Source organism: Semicossyphus pulcher, unplaced genomic scaffold (assembly GCF_022749685.1).
Source record: "Semicossyphus pulcher isolate SPU_LCO1_2020_fin unplaced genomic scaffold, fSemPul1.0.p SCAF_17, whole genome shotgun sequence".
In the NCBI taxonomy this organism is placed as follows: domain Eukaryota; kingdom Metazoa; phylum Chordata; class Actinopteri; order Labriformes; family Labridae; genus Semicossyphus; species Semicossyphus pulcher.
This window is the reverse complement of record NW_027211681.1, coordinates 6,888,265-6,912,709: the sequence shown is the minus strand read 5'-3', so window position 1 is coordinate 6,912,709 and position 24,445 is coordinate 6,888,265.

The following is a 24,445-nucleotide window of genomic DNA, read 5'->3' as shown; positions in this document are numbered from 1 at the left end:
AACATAAGAAATGAATAAAAATGATCCTGTTCACATTAGTTTGAGACTGCTGATCATTTTAAACTTGTACACTTAAATAAAATATGCTAATATTGCAAAATAAAAACATCACATCTAAAGTACTATGCAATCATGTGGAGGTAACATTGGCTGAGGTGGAGGGAAAGGGGTCAGTCACTCTGAGGTTATGAAAAAACAATTCACAGGGGGAGAGAGAGAGAGAGAGAGAGAACAAAAAGCCTCATTGCTATGTGCAATCTTAACCAGGAGACGGGAAAACAAAAGGAGGGTGAGGTGAGAGAGACGTGTCGTGATAGGGAGAGGATGGTTCAGCAAGAGGGCCAAGAGACAGACTGAAGTCAGAGAGAGGGAGAGTGAGACAGAGAAGGAGAAAAGTGAATGGAGAGAGTGTGACAGCTCCACCCAGTGGCTAATGAGTTCCTTCTTTATGGCATAATAAGACGGGAGGTCTGAGACTCCCAGAATGACGTAGATGCAGTGGTGATGAGAAGAGGAATTAAAGACACACACATACAGACTTACTTCAGCCACACACACACACACACACACACACACACACACACACACACACAAAACCTATTTAGTTCATCTTATTGGTTAAGATAAACAGAAATCCTGCTACTTGTAGGTAGCCTAAATCAATAGATGATACATTTCTGGAGCCGTGATATTTTTTAATATATCTTCTTTTTATCCTGTATTGTAAATTGTAAAAAGAATAATATTTCTGACTTGATATTAATGGAAGCAGTGTCTCTGTTATACTTCCATAAAACCACTGTGTTCAAAGCATGCTTAGCAGTGTGGTCCTACCCTGAAACAAGAGCAACAGAGGGAGGGAAATACTCACAGCAGTCTCTTCATATTCTATTCTGGTAAGAGGGCAAATCTTCAGATGCAACAGTGGAAGACATACTGGGACAAACGTGGTACAACTGGGATGTGTAAAAGAAGATTAAATGTGGGTCACTGACCTAAATCTTTTAGGATGTGTAAAACCAACAATAGTTCTGACAGTAGGAGCTTTTAGCTGTAACAGAAGTACTGTTGAGTTTTATCTTCACTTCAAAAAACTATTAGTTCAACTAAGTGAGTGTGTACATCGCATGTCGTACTGTGACATAGAAGAATTTGTTGATCAAATAGTGTATCCAGCTCTTGTAATTACCTTTAACAAATCAAATTCTTATCTTACTAAGAGAGAGTGAAGTTTCTCTCAGCTAATAAAGTAATGTAAACAAAGTCTCCGAAGGGCACTTATGTGTAGGAGTCATCCCATAAGCAGCTGCGCATCTGTGCCATTACCATCCATGCTAATAAGGAGGAGGAAACAGGCACAGCAAGTAGGGAAAAATAGGAGATGGCTTCATTGCCTTCTGTTATGGCAATGAAATAAAATGATGCAGCATGTAGCAATTTCATATTTTGCTTTTTAAATAAGAAGAATAAGTTAGTAAGAATTAACATGTGCTTTTGCTCATGTAAGGTGCTAACAAACAAGCCTACTTATCTTTATGTTTTTTATAATGCAAATTAAAATAACAGAAGCCTTGTAAGTCCATGTACTTGTCTTATGATGCTTTATATGTACATATGTATACATATTAACAGTGTTACCAAACATTAATGATGGTACGTTGCAACTGTACTCTGAATTTTCTGAAAAGGACCTTATTTTTTGGTCCATCTACTAAAAGAGAAATGTAAAATTAATGCAAATCCCATGAGCCTGATGTTTGTTTAACACCTGAATGTGTTTTAAGAAGTTTGATATTAATTTGACACTCATTCTGAATATAATAATGCACTTTCATTCAAAATAAAATAATAGGGTTTTAACCAGTAGACTTATTAAAATTTAATTTTGGAATTACCCACACACACACACAGTAAAAATGATTTGTATCACTAAAAGAACATATTTGCATATAAAAAGCAGAATAACTACATTTTTACTATTGACTATTATTCCTAACAAACCTAATTGTCTTATAAATTCTGAACAAATGTTATAATATGGTTAATTTGCATGACAAATTTCAGACTTGGTCTGACAGTGAAGTTCCATCTATCTATCCATCTATCTATTCATTAGGGATGCACAATATTATCGGCACGTTATCGGTATCGGCCGATATTGCCTTAAAAATGCCAACACGCTGATATCCGCCGATATAATTAACCGATAAAATAATGGGCTGCTGCATACTTGATTAAATGCCCGACCTTGGCGCAATGTCCCCGGCATGAAGAAGACATGTGCGGCGCAGCGTGATGATGTCACGTGTGTCTACCTGCAGCATGATAGAGTTTTTCAAAGTGTCCGAAATAGATATGAAAACTGCTATTTGCAATGACTGCTCAGCTTCGGTGATGTGAGGAGGAGCCAAGGCAAAGTCTTTCAACACTACAAACTTGATTAACCATCTCAAGACCCGTCACCCCGACCGTTGTAACAAATGTGATAAGAGTATTACCATTGTACTGTACGCTAATTCCAATACAGAAGAGAGTTGATGATCTCTGCAATTAGGTGTGCGGGAAAAAAATATCGGCATCGGTAATCGGCTAAATGAGTTGTAAAATATCGGCATATCAGATATCGGCAAAAAATCCAATATCGTGCATCCCTACTATCCATCCATGATGCAAGTGTGGAACGCTGATACAGATTTGTAATTAAATGATGATACATGGTTAGCTATCAAGAAGGCCATGAAACACTTATAGAATTACCACATACATTTTAATCTGTGCCACCTGACAGACAGACCTTACGTTGCAACAGTTAGTCTACAGACCTAGGCTGTATAATGTAATCATTTCTTTAGTTAGCTGTTGCTACTTAAATGTGAGACTTGTGTTGCTTCTCAATGTAACATGAGAGTAAACAGAACTACTTTGGACATTTAAAGACGTCACTTCGGGCTGTGGGTAATTATACTCCATATTTTTCTCATTACATTTCAAACAACAAATGATTTATCTCAATAATAACTCCAAAGCAATCAGAGAGTGCAGATATCAGTTAAGGCCAATAGTTATGTTTGTTTGAGAGTTGCATCCTCTGTTTTTTTAGAGAGCAGTGATGCAATTTAGATTTGAGAGTTGGATCTGCTCCAAAGTTTAATGGCTTCTTCCTTGAAACATACTACACTCCAGTGCCAGTGATTTTGTCTGTGATACTGCCTACAGATAAATGATTGCACCAAAAACATGGACTCCTTTGTGGGGGTTATAATGTATAGTTGCACTCCTGGATACACAAACAATCATAGCATGAGAGAGAACTAGTTATGTGAAGAATTCATTGCAGGATATTTAAAAGAGAAGATAACAGATGATGATTCATAGCGATGTTAGTGGATACCTGCTGCTTTATTAAATAAATAAATATCACAGAAGCAGCTGTGAGCTCACAAACACCAAGGACTGCTTAACAAGCGCCGTTGCCAGTGAAACTGAAAGTTCTGTTTGTGGCTTAGAGCGACAGTGAGACAGATGCAGACTATTTAAACAGATGCATGAAAGTAAAATCGTGCACACGTCGTTGCTTTACCTCTGCTGACATTTTGTTTTGTTACTTGTTGGATGCAAAAAGCTATTTACAACTAAGGACTGAAAACAGCATGATGACACTTTCTTGATTGACGTATTTGTCAATGTGCATTGGTTTGGAAAGCATCAGTTAAATTCAGCCTCAGGTATGTAATCCTGGAAAAGATAAAATCAAGACTTTAAATGTCAGCATTTTTAGACATAGTAGACCACGCCAACCCTGATTATTCCTGACATGATCCCATGATATTTAGCAGCTGAGGCTACTGTGCGGGCAGCTAATCATAGCTTTTAATGTCATCTTAAGGGCCCGCTTCGGAGATGTAAAGATGAAGAATGGAAAACGTTTGTTTTAAGTAAGTTACAGCAATATTCAAGCTCCAAGTGGTGTATTTGTTGATGGCACATAATTACAACCATTTGCACAAAATTATTGGTGCCATGACTAAAAATTGCCGTCCATTTCTTTTGTGCTCTACTGTGTCGAGTGTTGTATTTGGGTTTGGGAATAGGCGGGAGAGATAAAATAACCCCCTAATGTGAAATGTATTGCTGTAGTCCAATAACAGTGAATCATATCATAAACAGCGCTTTGTTTTAATGAGAACTAATTTGTGGCTATATCATACTTTCCTTCACACCATTCATATTTGTTGAAGAATAATTAATTTACTGACACCAAATGTTGGAATACTTCTAAATGATCAAAAACATCCATCTAATTGTGTATAAACTGTGTATAACGTGGGTAGCTAAGTAAGTAAAATATATTTATGTAGCAGTGTGCAGGAACATTACACAACCCACAAGCATTAAAGCATAAACGATCATCCAACACTTGGTTAAAAAAGTGCAAAACTGAAAACACACACCATTAAAAAATGCTCATACACACTGACATGCAAACCAGGAGCAAACTGGTTACAGGTTAGAATTCCTGTTTTTAAATCATCCAGTCAGCAGACCCTAATGTTTCAAGATGCCATAGTTTTGGTACGAGGACCTCAAAAGTGCAATCACTACAGGTCGATAGACAGTTGCATGAGTGGGTGAGTTGATGAGAAGTGAAGTACTTACCATATATGCAGAAGCCTGAAAGAGTCAGAATTTTAAACTGGTTCCTATGGGGAGACACTGACTGGATGTCTGTTAAGTCACTATCTATCACCAAATGGTGATTGAGCCCATGGCCTATTGATGAAAAGCCTTTGAATGCAGTATTATGGACCGGGGTGTCGGTTTTCCATCAGCCAGCAGTGGTTGGTCTGCCAGAGAGGGTAGGCGGAGCTAAGCGGCTGCTTCTCCGGTCTCTGCAAGTGTTCCGAGTAAACAGTAATCTACTATGGCTGAACAAACAAAGAAAAGATCGATGACCACAGATACAACTTCAAAAATAAGTGAAAATCCAAAGAAAAAGAAACAAACTCGACGCTCAGATGAAGGCAAACAGTCTAAAAAGGAAAGCGACCGTCAGCGAGGAGTTACAACAGTCTCAAGCATCCTGCTGTATAGCTCTGAGGTTACATGTTAGCAGCTTACGCTTTCCTAACAGTATGCATGCAAGCCATTTAAGGAAAGTCGTACAATGAGGTTGCTGGTTAAAACACTTTGGCTTCAAACTCAAATGTCCGCCTAAAAAGTTCTATCGCTTTTACATCATCCATGTAGCTATGATTTACTAACAGTTTCAGCAGTCCAAATTACAGATCTCAGTGAAATAAAAGAGATGTGGTGCAGCCTTACAAAAGGTGTCAAACGACGCAGATTGATGAAATACAACCCCAAATTACACGTCGAAGCAGCCAGAACCGCTATCTTATCCCCACTGAGCTGTCTTAAAGACATGTAATAGATGCTCAGAAGCCCACTCTGAATTCTTTTACACATTAGTAAATTGGGTGACATAGATATCTTTGTATAATAACAGTTCCTTTTCACATACTGCAGTAAACCTATAGAGACTATAATACGCAGCTGTAGCTAACAATAGATCAAAGGAGGAAATGAAAAAGGAAATAGCCTCCCTACTTTCACCCCGAAGTATGCTAAACATCTGTAGTTCTCTGCACTCGTGAAAAGGTTTCAGTGGATAGAGAATGAGATTGAAATAAGAAGATACGCTTCATGCTTTTTGAAAATGCAACTGGTCCAAAGAATGCCGTCACAACGGGAAGACGGTGAATAAACAAGGCCAGGTGTTGGCTGTCACTTCTTCCTGACATGTTTTGACAAAGTAATTCATATTAATAACAGCTGCATACGACTGCTTCTAGCTTCTCCTCGGTTTCAGCCTGTGGCATGCCTCTTGTCTTAGATAAATTGTTCCTTTGAAAACCGAGAACAGGTGCCTCAAACAACATGATTTGCCAAGCATTTGACATTTTTCTGTCGGCTGTTATCATCAGAAGAGGGAGAGACGTGTGTTGCTTTCTCGGTGGGAGAGAATCATCAAGTTTAAATGAGCAAACTGGAAATGCAAATTAATGCATCTGTTCTGTCAGTATTAAAAAAAATACACTTAACACTTTTCTGGTGCCTGCTTAAATAACGTCTAGACTCTGAGACGCATCACACTTCACAGGTCGAGCAGGGCCATGAACTGGGTCAGCAGGTTTCAATTCGTAATACAAACTATAGCCTTACACCTAGTAGACGGGTAATGAGGACACAGGAAGTGAGAACAGGTCAAGATGTCAGTCAGTGCAGTGAATACAACAATCTTCACTCGCTCTCACACAAATTGGAATGGGATTGTTTAACTGCATGCGTTTTTCCAGTCTGCATGGCTCTCAAGACTTGCTGTCGAAATCCAGGATTCGATTGAGAGATCTGTTGCTGAAGTTGTTTTTCAGCTGAGACGACGAACACCTTACAAAACGAAAGCAAGTCCAGTCACCCTTCGATGCTTCTAAATAAAGACTCGAATGGCTATTTGTGAAAGGTGTCACTTGAGGTGAACAATTCACAGAGAATTGTCACTAAACTTTGCCACTCACAGGTGTGTAGAGCTTTTTGTGTCAGCGCCTTACAGCTTTTCATTTTGGTTTCCCGGGCAGCAACTAACTTAAGCTCAAGAGCCGACTCAAATCCTACTTCAGTTAAATTAGTTATGAAACAGACTGAAATGAACTCCGATTACTCTATTTGAGCTACAAAAGCAAATCAGACCATCAGCGACAAGAATGATTATTTCTATATAGTTATTTCTAATGCCTGAAACTGCTGGCAGGAGGGAGGTGTCAGACGATTAACTGCATGCTGCCTTTGTTTACATTTTCCAGGGCAAACATTTAAAGTGAGGGATACATGTGACAGTTAAAGAAAGCAGGATGAGATTTTTGGTCCAAAAACCCACCACTTAAGCATGTACAGGACAAAATCAGCAAAGAGATAAGAGGTACAGCTTCGTCCACAGGGGGCGCCAAAATCAACACGAACTGAAAGATCCTCACAGCAGCTTTGAGTGTGGTAAACTGGAAATATTTTGATGTCACACTGAGCCAGCACTTGTGGAAAATTCTGATAAACTCATTTGGGCTAATATAGGACTGTGGTGCTGAACAAATAGAAAAATCTTCAAGTAAGTAACTGAGTAATTAAGTAAAGCGTTATATACAGAACACTTTTTAAAACACCAGGTTACAAAGTGCTTTACAAACACAGGAATAAAAAACATAAACAAAAGGGGGATGGAGAGCTACAAGAAGGCTTGTTTATACAAATGAGTTTTTAGCAACTTGCAAAATGTAAGTCTGTTATCTTCAAGCTAAATAAATCCCCCTCCCTACTTTTACCACTCTTGCTCAACCAACTCAGACACCTGCATAAAAATACAGAGAGTTCAGGTGGAGCGACACGTTTCTGTGTAAATACAAGCAGAGCTGTGGGCTGCAGTTGTGTTATTTATACGGCATTTCATCTACTGTTTCTAACGGCGTTCGGATGTATGTTTAATCAGCGTGAGACGCCTGGTGACGGTAACTATAGGAAACGAAGGCTTAAGTCTCTGACTTCCTGTCAACACACACAAACTCACGCCGTGTGTGCTGCAAGTGCAGCCGCTACAAGTAAACAGTCCGCGGCATGTCCGCTCCGTGGACGGTCCGTTTATGTGGCGACAGCGTTCAACCAACACCAGGACAAGGTGTCGATGATAACAGGAATACATTCACTGAAAAGCTGCCCCGCGTCACATCGCGTGCTTAAAGTTTACAAAACAGGATGCAGCCTCTGGATTGGTACACAGCTACAGACTCTGATGCACTGATGAAGGGCTGCACAAAAGTGACATCAGACTTTTCCTGCTGATAAGTCGTGGAAAACCGATTGCACAGGCGCACATCACAACAGTGACAGTTAAACTATTTATTTACTCCTCTATTCAGCTACAGACGCAAAAGTCGTGATGACGTCGAACAAGAGAAGCCAAAAGCAGATAGCGTCCTCTGCTGTTTCAAAAATAGTATTGCAATTCATCTCTTCATCTTATACATATAAGTGACGAGTCAAATCAATAAGTGTTTATATAATCTGTGTTGCTGCTGCATACCTTTGTCGAGGTGCTTTACATGATGTTCTGAAGTATTTTCTGATTTCAGATTGATTTTAGGCTGCCGGCATCTTGCTGGATCACTCATCTGTCAGGGCTCTGATTGCAATGACAAAAGGGTTACTTTTGGACAGCCCTCCTTAAGCAAAATAATCATACTGTGAATTTTTATTTAACGAGTTGAAACTGAATATTCTTTTTTATGTGACAGAAAATAAGTCACCTTTGATGAATGACTTTTGAAATTTGCAGCCAAACCTTGAGCACATGCGTAGTTTCTTCCGGGGCGATTTTCCAACATCAAGTCACGGGCCGCTGCACTGAAACCAAAAAGCGATAACACTTCTAACCCCCCTCAGTCCACCTAATGCAATTCATTCAAATGTGATTCGTTTCTCAAAGCTCTGTGATTTGAATAATATTCTGGCAAATTTGAAATTTTCTCCAAGTCAGGAATAAGTGACCATGTGAGGAGGGTACAAAAGTTTCATACATATGCATGGAATGAGCTATTCTCTATTTATACCACTCAGCTCCCTCCTCCCTGACGGATAGAACAACTCTATCGCTGCCACTTTGCCAGAAGGACACTTGTGATTGACGTTTCAGCAAAAGAAAGTGTCATTGGTGTCTTATGTGAGATCTAACAAGTCGAAAGTCCTGTGTAGAATGAAGGTGTTTACGTGTGACCGGTATGGTTCGATTTGTTGGGTGTGGGTGTGAAATTCAATTTTGCACCAGGCTGAACAAACAGCTCAGAAGAACTGCCACAAAAGGAGAGTAGCTATCAAATTCCAGATTAAATGAAAGGTTTATTTGTAGAGCGGAAACTAAACTAATGAAAGATGGAAGGTTTGATGGTCGAGTAATCCAATTACCTTATGAACAAGTAATCGAGTACTCGCAAATTATAGCTTTTTTTTAAGTCGGACACGGACCTCTCTGCCCGGAAACAGTATGCCTGCAAGAGAACATTACTATCTAACACTTGTACATTAATGCAAATTCAATGCTAAGTGCAATTTCAAAAGCATTAAGGAACTTTAACAGGCCCTTCAATTAAAGTTATTGTAACATTTCGTTGTCAAGCGTAGTGTACTGTCAGCAGCACGTCCTGAACTGTAAGACGGGAAGAAGAAGGACAAATTGTCCGAACTCGGCTCAGGAAGAAAAGAACATTTATAGTCATTGACCTTTTAGCACCAGTGTGTGATTTATAATAAGAAGCCGTGTTAAAAAGAAGTCTAATGTAACAGCGTTGGTGTTAAGTGTGACTTAACATTATAAAGGCGGGTGAGCTGGGTATCTGGTGGGTCTGTACATTCTGCAAATGCAGGCAAAGCTTGCATGCAACATGTGATACAACAGAACATTTTAAAACCCCACTCAACACTTCATCAAAACACCACACACCTGTGCTTTAATGCAGGCTCCCTGTTTACACATACAATTATTTGCTTATGTCACCTCCTCCCCGCCTTGCTTGAACCCCCGTCCACATTGCACACATGGTGCAGAGCGCGTGCGTCATAGGATGTTTTTTATTTCAGCACTCGTGTACACAGGTGAGAGAAATCACAAAACCTGCGTGAGCAGAGCAGTTCAGTAGCTGCTCACATGCTGCTTCAGGCAATCATAAGAGTGGTTCAGCATCATCCCCTTCCCTCACTTTTTTTCTGCTGTGCTTGGCCACTGTAAAGATCTGTGAAAAAGATCGGTGGATAGTCATAGTAGCATTATATGGGAAATATTACACCCATCACTTCAGTTTCAATGTATTGAAAAAAAACACTTGACAGTCTTTCCTAAATAAATTGAATTTATGATGAAATATTTTGTTAAAGCTTTCTGTTTCCTACTCCTAATGCAGGATTGTGAGGCAGTATTACAGCGCAACACTCCCACCTTGGATAGACTGTGTAAACATGTCTATTGATTAATTTCTTTTCTTTTCCCATCGGTAATAAGAAGCAAGGGAAATCTATACTGTGAAAACAAAAGGCTCATTACACTGGAGCCCTTGTACAATCAATTAATAAATCATTGACACAACATTGAAACAGTGGGATGTTTGTGTGATATGAATAGCTCTGGATGTGTTCCTGTTGTGAAACCTGCTTAGGAACTTCATTGTAGTTTCTCTCAGACACTTTGATTTCAGTGTATTGTGAATCAGCCTTTCACCAGAACTTGTTATATTTGCAATCAGGTGTACTTCCTGAAAATAGGAAAAGTGCTTCCACCATATTAAGTTTGTCCGTCATCAAATAACCACATTGGCCATTCACAAGAGGGGCACCCTGAAACATATAATTTGCCACAGCATTGTACGGATGCAGGGTTCAGATGAAGGGCAGCAGCATCGGTTCATGCTGTTCTCCTACGGCAGTGTAACAATGCAGCCTCAGTGGCCTACGTGTGGAAGTGTTACATGAGTAATGTAGCAAATAGGAGTCCTTTCATTATTTAGGGTTTGATATGTGTTAATACACACTGGACAAATACACATTATTAGTTACAACGTTACTACATTAATTAAATTAACAGAGATATTTAGATGTTACCTGTTATCAAAAGTGTGAAACTTGTGTGCAACAACATAGAAACTATTCCAATCATTTGACAGTACACACTTTGTTTTTGTCCACGTGTCTATCAGTGTGTCACCATTTATGACATATGAAGTTCAGCAGCAGTCTTGACTATTAATGCTCATAATCAATGATGTCTCCGTGAGCTCTTTGTGGAGTCAGAGAAGATAAACAGTAATAGGATTCAATAATGTTCTTCATGACTAGCTGTCAGTAACTGGAAATGGTGATTTCACAGCACGCAGCGTTAATGACTAAGAAATGAGAAAAACTGTACCAAAAAAAAAAAGGATACGTCTGAAACTTTGTTGTTTTAATGTGTATTTGTTTATATTTTGGCAGTAAAATTATGTTATTATAATTATTAAAAGCGAATTTAAGCTATTACTTGTATCAATTTACCATTGATGGACAGAGAACTAGAGCTGGATGGCTTTGAAAGTTAAAAAAAATACTGCCAGGGTCAGCCCTACACATGGGTCTGTATGTGACTGAGTGGGTGAGTGAGTCACTGTACTTTCAGAGCCATCCATCCTTTATCTATACCGCTTATCCTGTTCAGGGTCACGGGGAGTCATGGGCGAAAGGTGGGGTACACCCTGGACTGATCGCCAGTCAATCACAGGGCTGACACATAGAGACAGACAACCTTTCGCACTCACACCCACACCTATGGGCAATTTAGAGTTACCAATTAACCTTACAAGCATGTCTTTGGACCGTGGGAGGAAGCCGGAGAACGCATGAGACCGCAAAGGCCCACTTTGCCCAAACTGAGGTTTGAACCAGTGACCTTCTAGCTGTGAGGCGCTAACCACTGCACGCAGCCCACTTTCAGAGCCAAATAAAGTAAAAACAAAAATAAAAAAACAACGTCCCGGCAGTGTGTAGACTCATCTGTTTTCATGCATTTCAAATGAAAATGAACACAGTCCCACAGCCGTCACTCACATTGCACGCTTCCACGCCCACAAAAGCGCACCTTGACCTGATGCCGTCAGCCACATACCAGGTTGTGATCTAGTCTTGTTATCATAGTGGCCGGCACCAAAGTCCAGAGGAGATAATGACCCTTCCTTTTTTTTTATTTTCCTTGTTTTGAAAACCCTTGCATGGACCTGTCCCATAAGGGTAATGGTCACAGCAGCAGAAAGACTGGTCTCATTCTTAATTGCCGTTGAAAAAAAGTTCTTCAATGACCAATAATCACTTACTTTCATCAATTAAAGCACTGAGGCTATTATACAGTGACAGGCACCAATCTGAAATATTGCCGTTTCATATTAAGTGAAGAGGGCTCAAAATAACTCCCACTGCAGTTTTCCATCATCTCAGTAGCGTCCTGCTGCTAACTGTGTAACTGGCTTCTTTGTGGTTCTACTGTGTTGCAGTCAAAGGGGGCCGAAATGACAAAAAACCTTCTGGACTCAATTGGATGATTATTATTAATGACCAACACCTGTTAAATAAGACTAATCTGCTCATTTGTGAGCTTTCTCACAGGAGATGCAATTAAACAGAAGCTTTGCAGGTTTCGCTATAATCGGGAAAATATGTATTAATGTGACTCTCTCTTATCACATGCTGCTACAGCCCAGATGTGATGATTCAACACATCTCTGCCGTTTATGAACTGTGCCATTCTTAGCCGACTTCCATCATTTACATCATGCTGAGACATTTTTATTGGTTCAGTTTATGTGATATATTCAGAAGTGATCGATGACCATTCAGACACATGATATACAGTGATATACCTGATATACTGTATACAACTTGGTTTCTGATGCTCTTAGTTGATGGAGGCTGACTGGATGCAGCCTGAGGTCAGAGTGACAAAAAGATTGATGCTACTGGCTCCACTGTATGACTGATGTGCTCTGAACAATTCAATGTACAACTGACTCATGGAAAAAATGTATACATCTTTGGGTTTCAGCTGTCCATCAGACAAGACAACCCTCTCTCCTTATAATAACATGAACACGGTTTTGGTACTGTTTGACCGTCTAGGCTGCTTTGAAAGAAAGGTCATGCCGCACCAATGTAAAATGTATGTTTTTCAACTGTTAAGAATTTAATGCAAAAAAACAACACTTTAATACTAAAACCTGACTGCCAGCCAAACCTGACAGAGTATTTTCTCTCTCCTTAACCCTACAGTCTAGTTGGGAAAAGGTCAAAGTGTAACCCAAAACCACAATGATTTCCAAACTGTGTCGAAAGTAGTGGAAATTTAACTTAACGCAGGTACAAGGACAAAAAGTTCCAGACTTACAATATTGATGCAAGTAAAAAAAAAACTTGGTGGTAACAGTTATATTAAGTTTTCTCGAGGGCCGTGGCTCTCAATTGGTGGGTCGGGACCCAAAAGTGGGAGCTGTTTTCAAAAGGTCGCGGATGTGTGCTTAAAAAAAAAAAAAAAAAATTGTGGCAAAAGGTCTATGCTGTGATTTTATTTTGAAGGACATGGGTTTCCTGTGACACGCATACAGTAGTAGAGTAGTTTATTCACACTCTCCACTGATTGGGTAATCCCAGCTGCAGTTACATTTACATTCTGTAAACTTGATGAGCATACAGTAGTTTCATTTATGTTGCACTTTTTTAGTTTATTTCTTTTGAAAAAAGGCTGTTAATTGAATGAAATATTTTCACAATATATGCACTACCACCTGCTGGTGACTTCACAAGTCACTGTTGCGTTCCATCTCAGGTCCAAACTGCACCTTTTACATTAAATAAATTTGTGTCTTTGAAAAATTCTGTCATCAAGGATGTGGTAGTGGGTCCTGAGGTTAGACCAGGTATGTAATTTATAGGTTTATCATTCAGCACAATTGACCTACACTTTATTTTAAAACTACTAAATGGAGAAATGACTGAAAGATTGATTGTTAAAAATGTTCTGTTGCAGCCCTCATCTACAGTCACGTTTAAAGGAACTGGCAGGTTCTCTTTGGGGTAAAATTTGTTCTCCCCTTGCTGCAGGACAGGCTGACTAACCTCACAAACCGCAAAGCTTCTGGGATCCTGACCTCTCCAACAGACGCAGCCTCAAAAATCCAACAACACATGCATGAGAGAGACCAACGCACCAACAGAAGAAAAAATGTGGCCTGAATTAGAGACCTTCAATTCCCACAGCGCCCAACAGTAATCATTAGCTCAACAGAGCGACTGACAGCTCATCCCCAACCGGTGGCAGATCTCTGATACATCATTTCTGCTGCCGCTTGTTTGTTTACTTACTCAAGCAGAGGCCTGACATTCTGATAAGAAGCTGACAAAGAGCCCTCAGGGGAAGATGAAATATAAAAATGGCGTCAGATATTTAGACTTTATCTCCAGAGTCTTCGGTGTAAAGAGCTGTAAAGTGCAGGAGGGGAAGGAGGGCACTGGTCATGGAGGAATATATGAGACAGGAGACCGACACAGAGAGAGAGAGAGAGGTGAGAGGGGCTAAAGCATTTTCATCGTCTTTACAGTGAGATTAATGGTCGGGGAAAGGAATTTCGGCATGGCACATGAGCCGCTGGGACACGGTGAAAAAGCAGTGAGACGTCCGATAAATCCGGCAGGGTCCTGACAGTGTTAAGGACCGTTGGGGGGTGAGCTCAACTTGTTTTGCTGTCTTGCTGTTGTGTCTAGGTGTTCTACTTTTGTGTGGGCAGTGGAAATAAATCTGTATCTCTTAAGACCTTTGTTACTTGAGCAAAGAGATGAGAGTCAAAACAAAAGTTTCCCTTTAGATGTTGCTAACAAGCTGAGCTAAAGGTCAGTGAAGCTCTTCGATCATATGTGGCCAGGAGGTTTGAAGTAAAGCAAACGTGAGCTAGCCAATAGCGTTACACCGTTGCGGAATCAAAACATGCGCGAGGTGTAAACAAACAGCGCGTGTTTCAAATACACAGACTGCTTTGTTCCGCCCTGCCGGCTCCGCTGTTTACACGGACGCCGTTTCGCCTCTGTTACTACTGCTGATGCCGGCTAACAGGTGGAACGACCTCCATTCCTCCGTTCGTTCTACATAGAAGATGGAGCGTTACAGAGGCGTAATAATCCCGCCCTAAACTGGCAGTGTAAAAAGGGCTTATATGTTAGTCCATCTCTTAATACTTTGACTTCTCTTACGTCCACCAGCAACTGGCCCATTTGTCTCTACTGACATAAGTCTTCATATATGAAGCAAGTGGTATGATATATATTCTTTTTCAAACAGTCAAACAGCATCAAATATTTGGTGAGGACTATTTTCTGCTGCGGATAATACCCCGTGATGATATGGGACGCAACGGATGTTGTACGTGAAATTAGGGTTGCACAATTAATCGAAATTTCATCGTTATTGAAATATTAGCATTTGCGATAAATGAAGCCCAAGCTACCAGCTACCCTCAGATAAAAACGAATAGATAAAATTTGGCGAAAAAACAATGACTGTTATAGATTCTGTTTGGATTCAGAAAGGCCATGTTGCACACACAGGTATTATGTAAAACAAGCAGCTAATGTACGTAGATACTAGGAGTTACAGCTAATAAGCACTCTTAAACATGATTATTTATTGTAATATTGGACAATGTGTTTTGTCATATCTTGCAGGCCTCGTTGGCTTAAAATGTATCTCTATATATTTTATAAATCTAGTTTTGTCATTCATATGTCTCAGTAGGTCTATCTTTTAAACCAAAGGAAGCAACCTTTCCTTTCTCCTGTATGTAAACCAGAGCACCCTTCTCTCCAGCCTTTTCTCAACAGTGCACAATGTTTCTCCCGAACTCTCTAAGAACAGATGACAGACATCTACAGTCCTTTACCAGTGTGCTCCTCTGACAGGGGAGTGAACCGGTGGACAGATCCAATCTCATTAGGCTGGGGCTGACAAACAGCTCCTGTCAAAATGTTAGTGCCTCCTGTGGCAGAGATAGAAGCTGGTTTGTGACACAGGCTTACAGGTTAAACTGTGGTGTGATACGCCCTCACCATCTAACTCAGGGCTCAGCACATTTATCTCTTTAATGACAATCCCTAAACCCTGCTACCACCATTGGGCTCGTGCAGGTTTATTGTGAGGTACATGGCAGATAGATATAACGCAGGAAATTTGATATACCACGATATGTTTGCAATATAACATGTCATATTAAGTTTTATCATATTAGACCTTGAGCATGACACTTAAAATGGCAGGAGCAATATGATCATTTTGTGATGTGTTTTGAGTTGCAATCCATAGAGTGGGCAGATGTTCATCTTAGTATAGTTAATGAAGTCCTAACAGTAGACACAGCAGAGATTTAAAAGGTGGTATTGTTCCAACCAAAATATTCCCTTTCAACAAAATAAAAAAAAAAAAAACATCAAACCCAGTATCCCCAAGAATGAGGCTAAGGTTATCATTCAGTGCTAATGCAGGAATATTGGATTGATGGGTATCCTGTCCAGCTTTGATGCATTGTTAATACAACTGTAAACTTTTACTGACCTAAAGCAATTATTTTATTGCCTAATCCCCCACCATACTCTAACCACAGTATGTGTTGACAAAAGCTTACCTAACCTTAGCAATGTTTCCACCTGAAAATGTGTTAGCTAGCAAAGGTGTTGATGAGCCCGGCCCCCATGAGATAAGATCCTTATCAAGTGCCGCCCTCTGAGTTGAAAAATTAAGCCAATGCAGAAGTGCAAAAAAACTACAGTTCCTCGAGTGTCCACTTGAGGCTGGCTCCAAAAGCCAACAAAAAAACCTTAAGGGCCCATGTTAAAATGCCCGTTTTTACAGCATAAATAAAGACTGGTACACAAAAGCCGTTTTGTTTTCTGTAGCTCATTTCTCTATTCACAACAACTGTACAGGGGGTACTCTTATAACTCACCTGTTTAAATTATATGATGGGAGTCAGGATGTTTTTCCCGGACAGACATAAGTTGGCCAGCTATTTTGAGTTACCCAGTACTTGTCGTGCACCCGGCACTCTCTAACGGGACATTTGGTCAAGCGAGTAGCGAGACCACAAGGACCCACAAGTTCTCTTAGCTTCTTTAGTCTGATAAACAACTACGATCAGCCACCTCCACAAAAGGATTCTCATTCCATGAGAAACTAACCCATTCATCCGCTCATGAAACAGCCACGGGTTTAGAGGTTGATAACTCAGCGTTTGCCATACCCTTGCTCTTTTCCAGCACCACCCTCTCATCCAAATTTAAGCTGTGTCCCAATCCAGGGGCTACAGCCTTCGAAGGAGGCAGTCCACGGAGGATGCTCCATTCATAGCCTGCGTAGACTGTTAAAGCCGAATTGAAATGAGACAGTATGGTCTACCCCTTGCGTCACCAAACGCCACTCCTGTCGCTTAGCAACAGGTAGCTAGCGGGCTAAGTAAGTAGCATAACTAACATCGTGTTAACCTATTATTTTAAAGATAATTTGTTTCAAGGGCCCTTTCGTTTTCTTAAACATGTTTAACACTAGCTATTAGATTGAGTTGAAACCAAATACTTTTACATTTTACAAGTGTATTCCTCAGCCGTTTAAAAGTCTGGCATTTCATCTGAATTGGCTGGCGCGCAATGCATCTCGGGATACGGTGGGAAAAACGGAAGACCCATTTTTCAGCCGCATCTGAAGGAGCCTTCAGATTGGGACAGCCTTCGACGCGCTTCTGTGACGCAATCGGCCTTCAAATACGGCCTTAGAGGGTTGCAGCTCCTGGATTGGGACACAGCTATGGTCACTCCAGGAAACCAATATGGCGGCATCCAAATTCCAAGCTCGAGGCTTCATTTATGTTAATCACAGTGGCTACGTTCATTATTTATACAGTCTATGATCCTGATGCATCTTATCTCATTGTCAAGGTAGTCACTTGGTAACAGTTTAAACAATAGGCTAATAAACTGATTATATGGTTGTTTTTTTTTAATTAATAAGGAACATTGTTTTTCATCAATGAAAATGTAATCACTTTTGTTGTTAGCAGACTGCCTCATTATTTGAGGTCACGCAGGGAGCCTCCTCTTACGAATCTGCTTAATAATACCCTTGTTATGTTGAAAGAAATATATTTTTCACAATGTTAGGAGGTGTTTTTTGGAAGCTAGTACAAAAGTGGACGAAATGTAAAATGTTAGAGGCAGATAGGCTCCTGTTTACTGCGCTCAAAATAGGCCTATTATTGTTAAATGTGCCAAAAGGGATATTTCATTTGGTGAGCTTCCTGGCAGGTTGTAAAGTACAGAATGGATATATGCCACTCTCGCAGTGGAAAAATACATTTTGTATATGATAATGTGCCACGCTTTAGTATCTTTAGACTACATTTTTTACGCTCTTTTGCTCCTGTTGTTGGAGCCAGATTTTGTACTGGCATGGTGTCAGTAAAAAAATTGATTTGTTAAAAAAATAGTTCCTTTTAAAGCCTGCTTGTAAAAGGTTAAAGTAGACTTGGGATTGCAGCGAGAGGCATCGTAACCATACTCGGTAAGAAGCCATTTATAAAAAGGGAGTGAGACTGGCAGCTGTGAGAATGGCAGAGCAATCTAGCAGGGACCTCAGTCAAAGAAGATTTGTGATCACTCCTCGGTAAGTGTTTAGCAAAGGTGCTTGCCAATAGCTCGGAGAGATAACACTGCCAAATTCTTATTCATAGAGATGTGTAAGGGTTTATATGACAAATGTATTTCACTTCAAATTAGCTGGATAAGTGGAAGAGAAAGTTGGTAGATCTCTATATCAAAGATAAAGCCCCATTTGCCAGTGGGACATTGTTGTTTTTATGCAACGGTTGTGAGGGAAAACAAAAAGGTACTTTGTAAGTGTTTTATTCGCTTGTTGGCCTTTTAAGGGATATATAAGATCAGGAATAAAAGTGATATATCTAAGGGCTATTCCCAAAGCATTAAAGAATTGTGAGGGAGAGGCGTATCTACACTATATATAGGTTGCCTTTTAAAGCGTTGGCAAATTAAAAGGAGTGGAACAAAGTTGCTTGAGTCAGCAAAGCAGTCAGTCAATGTCTAAAAGATGTACTGAGCCAAACCCAGGAGAGGAAGGAAATAAAACAGGAACATTTTATTACAAAAAATAAAGAAAACTTGACGTATACTTTTTCTGTGAGGCAAATTGTTGTATACATACGTGTCTTGAGATGAAAAATCAGTGTATTATTGGCTGATAGCTATTTTGGAATGCAGGTCAGATATAAAATGCTATTTTAAGACATCTTGCTGACCTCTAGGAAACTGTGATGGGCAGTTATTACTATTAAGATGTACCGACAAAGCAATTATAATGAAAGAATAGATTGGCTAGATGGCTAAATATATGGCCAATAATTGCTATATTTATGGTATATCTAAACTGCCTACTATTTGACAGTTCTATCAAAAGGACTGTATTTTATATTATTATGAATAAATCAAGTAGCTTTTCAAACAAGAACAAATGCATAGCATAGACAGCTGATCTGTATGCCCACAGATTTCATAAACATTGCTCCTTGAAGCAGCTTCAGGAAGCGTGTGTACCTTAGTGTTTGTCTCCTCCAAATATCAAGAAGTGCCCTCAGGTTAATATGGAGATGAGATCAAAACCAACTGAAAGCCATTCAAAGATAGAGGCCACCGAGCGTTGCCCTCCTTCAGCACCTGTCCTGAGGCTGGAGCTCAGCTGACATTTAAAAAGGAAGGGCCTGGATTGCTGTTTCCTCGTTCTTTTCTTAGCTTGGCAGGATCCTCACTTGACAGACACAGCTCTCCGACAAGCTCTCACTTGGTTTCATGTCAGGGCACTTTGGAGGTTTTGCTTCTGTGTCAAACTGCTCACAGGCTTCTGCAGACTTCTATGATATCACCACGGGTCTACAGTATTTTAAGTGAGAGGTTGCTACAACATGCATGCACATAGACGGTCTATTCATGCGACAGTCAACACAATCTCAGCCCAATTATTGCAAGTAGGGGTGCCGAAAATAATCGATTCCTGTCAGAATCCATTCATCCATCCATCCATTCTTCCGCTTATCTGGGGCCGGTTTGCGGTGGCAGCCTACTCAGTAAGGTGACCCACGCTTCCCTCTCCACAGCAACATTTTCCAGTTCATCCTGGGGGATTCCGAGGCGTTCCCAGGCCAGACAGGATATACACTAAACAAAAATATAAACGCAACACTTTTGTTTTTGCTTCCATTTTTCATGAGCTGAACTTAAAGATCTAAGATTTTTTCTATGTACACAAAAGGCCTATTTCTCTCAAATATTGTTCACAAATGTGTCTAAATCTGTGTTAGTGAGCACTTCTCCTTTGCCGAGATAATCCATCCACCTCACAGGTGTGGCATATCAAGATGCCACACCGATCGATTTTTCATCCTAAGTAAATGTTCAACCGCAAACCTGCAGCATGCATTGTTTGCTGTGCACCATTTCCGGCTTCCAGGTGGCGGTATGCACCTTAAAGTTGTTTGCGATCCACCAGTAAACTGATAAAAGAGGTAGAAGAAGAATATCCGGCTTCAGATGTACACAGTGTGCCGGTCATGGCTAGTCAGTAGCGCTGCTAATGTTAGCTAGTTCTCGGTGTCGGTAAGGTATGGTGGAAGACTTGACCGTGAGAAAAGTCAAGGCTTCATTGATTGATTGATTGATTGATTGATTGTCTCAAAGAGCTGTTGAGCATTATTGTGTGATTGTTTTGAAAAACAACATTTTTTTTGTCTTTTAAAAACATTTTGAAAAAAACATCAACACATTTATGATTTTACAATTTGAACTGTTCTTTATTCAAAACCTTTTGTACTGTTTATTCTCTTTGATACATAAATAGGCTCACTTTGCTTTCCTTCAATTCTCTTTTACACACACACACTTAGACCCACCTGCAAGCACACAGCGCCTCAACCTGCCTCCTTCTGCCTCTCTGTTTCCCTGTATGTGTCTGTTCCGTTGACGTCCTTCATCAGGCTTCTGTTTTATAAGGTCACCAGAATACTCAACTTGTGTTGTTAATTCTGTGAAAAGCGTATCCGTTGTCACAGCTGCAGGTGAGCCACGCTTGGCGGAGGCTCTAGTTAATAATGCAGCATATCAAAACGCTGTGGTACAAAATGACATCGGTGCTATTTACAAGTTTTAAGACAACGGCATAAGCAGTTGACACGTCAATCAGTGCATTTACAGGAGGGTCGTACGAGATGACGCCTTTCTCTTTCTCTCTCTGTATGTGTGTGTTTTTCTGCAAAGCAATATAAAGTTGCCTCACAACAGGTACGAAAGGGGTAGAGTGAGGGGAGGCACATATACTTGGGCGGCCGTTAATACTTAGGTGTGTAGTCAATGTGTAGTTGGTTGTAGCAGATGACATCTGACACCAAACGTGGGACGCCCCTAAAGATGGACTACGATGTTAGAATTTCTTTTGCCACCCACAACATCTCCCGTCACATCCATAATTTGACCAATGGGACAACTGAAACTGTGACCATAGAGCATAGGCAAAGAGAAAGAGGATTGATGTTGTTGGGGCTGCTAGGTAAAACTGTAGCCTCTTTTACACAGCATTTACAAGGTGGGACTGTTCTTGCCTCTCCATATAGAAGGTGCAGAGGTGGAATGGTGGGGCAAAGTCGTTCGGAGATGGTTACAATAGCGTAGCAGAGGCAAAATGACATCTGTGGAAATTGGAGAGACAGGACGGGACAGCACTGTGAGTGTGTTTGACGCCGGAACGATGTGAAAATTACACATTGGAGCAGAAATATGACTTGTTTGGTTCAGTGTAAAAAGACAAAGGAATGAAGCTTGGTTACAGAGCTGTTGTGGATAACAAGAGTATAACAAGAGTTTGTGAAACAAAGGCAAGGCTCTGGAGACAACGCCCAAGACGTTCTGCTATTTCCTTTGGGGACTACTGTTTCCAAAGTCAATCACTATCACCGCTTTCCCGATGACAACATGCATCAGGGGACCAATATGTAGTCTGTCAAGTTTCTCACCCAATTCATGACAAGAATTTCTAAGGTGGCATGAGATGTTGATGTAAGACGCATACTGTACATGTTGGCTTAAGGTCAAGCTAAATGACATGTCCGACATTCAGCGACCCACCCACCTCGTCTGAGCCGAGAGAGACGAGGGTGAAAAAGAATGAGGAGAAGGGTCAAGATGAATTCAGCCTCCCCCTGCCCCTATTCAGCGCTGAGAACCATCGCTGTGAATGGAAGAGGTGCTGAGGAGAAGGAGCCACGTGGGAGTACAGCAGTGGAGAGGAAAAAGGAGCAGGAGGTGGAGAGGGTGTCGGTGGGGCTGGTGTGAGGATGAAAATTGATTTATTGCAGCGCTGATGAGGAGCGGCATGCCAGGAGACAGTGGGTGCTCTCCAAGCCCTCGCTGCGGCAACATAAAACGAAGCAGGGGCCCTCCCTCCCGTTATAATTGCTGCAGAGATCTCAGCGAAGCCTTGAGGTCTCTGTGTTGAAATAAATATGCAACCCTGACTGTTGGTACCCTGCCTGTTATTTCCAATCTCCGTGTCTACATGCTGCAAGTACAGATATCGGAGGTGCTTTTTGCTTTTCACTATCGGCGGCTTTGACTTACAGTGTAAACATCGACCACATGCAAACAGATCAAAGGAATACTGTGCTCAAAAACACACACACATATGGGATACACATTAGTTGGTTTATCTTGCAACCCTAGAGCAAAAACTTTCTTCATGTCTTAAAGAAAAATAAACGTCTCTAATGTGCAACATAATCAGCAAAAAAAGGAGGTTTCATTCTGTAACTGAAGAGGTGGGTGGCTGGTGTGGGTCAAGTGTAAAGCCATTAACAGCCCTCTGAATTCAAATCATGCTCGAAGCAATGACTCATTCCACCTCAGAGTTTAACATGCTTGTTGTGGGAATAAGACTTCAAGCTGAGCTCTGGCAGCTATTGTTTAAGTGCAGACAGATCTTTTTTTTAAAAAGGGGGGGAGAAAGACATAACATGATGTTCTGACCTTTTCACTACCGTTAAGCACTCCAGCTGCGTGGCATTTAATCAGGCATAGAGGAAATGTTTCTCAAGTTTAAAGAAATATTTAAGTATTCATTCGAGGCTCATTGGTATGAGACATAGCACTCGACTTTAAAAAGATGAAATGTAAGGGAGAGGCCATGCACGCTAAATGTGCCTGCTTAGCACAAAAATAACAGAAAACTGCCCAACAATAGTGGACCGTTTTGTGGTACTTTCTCTGCTGCACATGCACAAGTACCTTATATACAATGCACAGTTTTACAGTGGGCATTTTTATGGGGCCTGACGCTTTGACAGAGAAATTTACTTGAGCAGCCCAAAGAGCTTTGGAGCATGCTGCAGTGGTTTAAGGCAGACACAGCATGAGGGCGGGGGATGCAGTGAGAGGAGTTAGCCAATACTGCTGACAAAGGTTGTGGTAAGCTTGTTTATCTGTCGGTGTGTGTGTGTGTGTGTGTGTGTGAGATCTGCCTACACATGTGGACGTGTAACTGGAACTGACTAACACAGGCTGTGAATTCAGCAGTGTGAGCGAGCTGCTTTTTCTTCCCTCACATTCAAATGCCACTTCGCGCAATCACTGCTAATCTTCCATTAAAATGTGTCGAACAAATCAAAGCAAACCCGGCAATAATCTGCGTTGACGTTATCGCTGCAGCATCACTATTGACACCTTGAATGACAGTTGCAAATGGCATACAGTGATGAGAGGCAAAGACGGGAAACTGACTCATGCAGATGCAGAGAAAGTGCACGAGTGCATGCCCATTTAAGAGAAGGTCAGCAGAGTGTCGGCTGCAGGTCAGCACTGATCCTGAGCCAGGGTGCAGGGTCATTGGGAGCACCTCCTACACTGCAAAATAGAAGGACGAAAACTGCAAAGAGTCCAGTTCTTTTAGCTGGTGCACCTTCTTTCATGTATGACGTAATCATGTTCGTTATTTCAGTCACCATATGTTAAGAAGTTATCTGCAAATCTTCGACGCAATCGTCTTGAACTGAAATGATATGTTGTCGCTTGTGATTTTTTTAATAAATTATTGAAATGTCAACGTGTGGAGTTTTTTTGCACACTGTAATTGCATGCTCATCCACTAGTCAGCTTTTGCAGTAATACACCAAGAACTGAGCGATGCCCTACGTAAGGCGACGAAGTGCTAAAAATGTAAACATGGATGGAAGAAATGCTGCTACTTACACATCTAGTCTCTGATGCATTTAAATCTGAAGGAACAACTGGCATTTCTTTTACCTGATATGAACAACAAACCCATGTTAAAATTTTAATCTTGAAGATCTCAGTTTAGTTCTCTTTGGCAGCACTTGCGGCGACAAAACGGTAATCGATGGAGCGGGAATTTCACAGATATCCAGACAGTGTTGCATGTGTGACGTCCATGGTTTCCCCTCACTGACGGTCGCTTTCCTTTTTAGAATTTTTACTTATTATATATATATAATATATTGAAGTTGTATCTGTAGCCGCTTAGGTCCGCCTACCCTCTCTGGCAGACCAACCACTGCTGGGTGATGGAAAATGCGTCACTAACTGGGCGCCGCTTGTGAGTTTTTTCCGCGAATGTCGCACCAGACAGCCAGTCTGTAATACTGCAAATGCAAAGGCTTTCATCAGCGGGCGATAGGCTCAATCACCATTGTGTTACCTCATTGAGCGATAGACAGTGACTTAACAGACATTT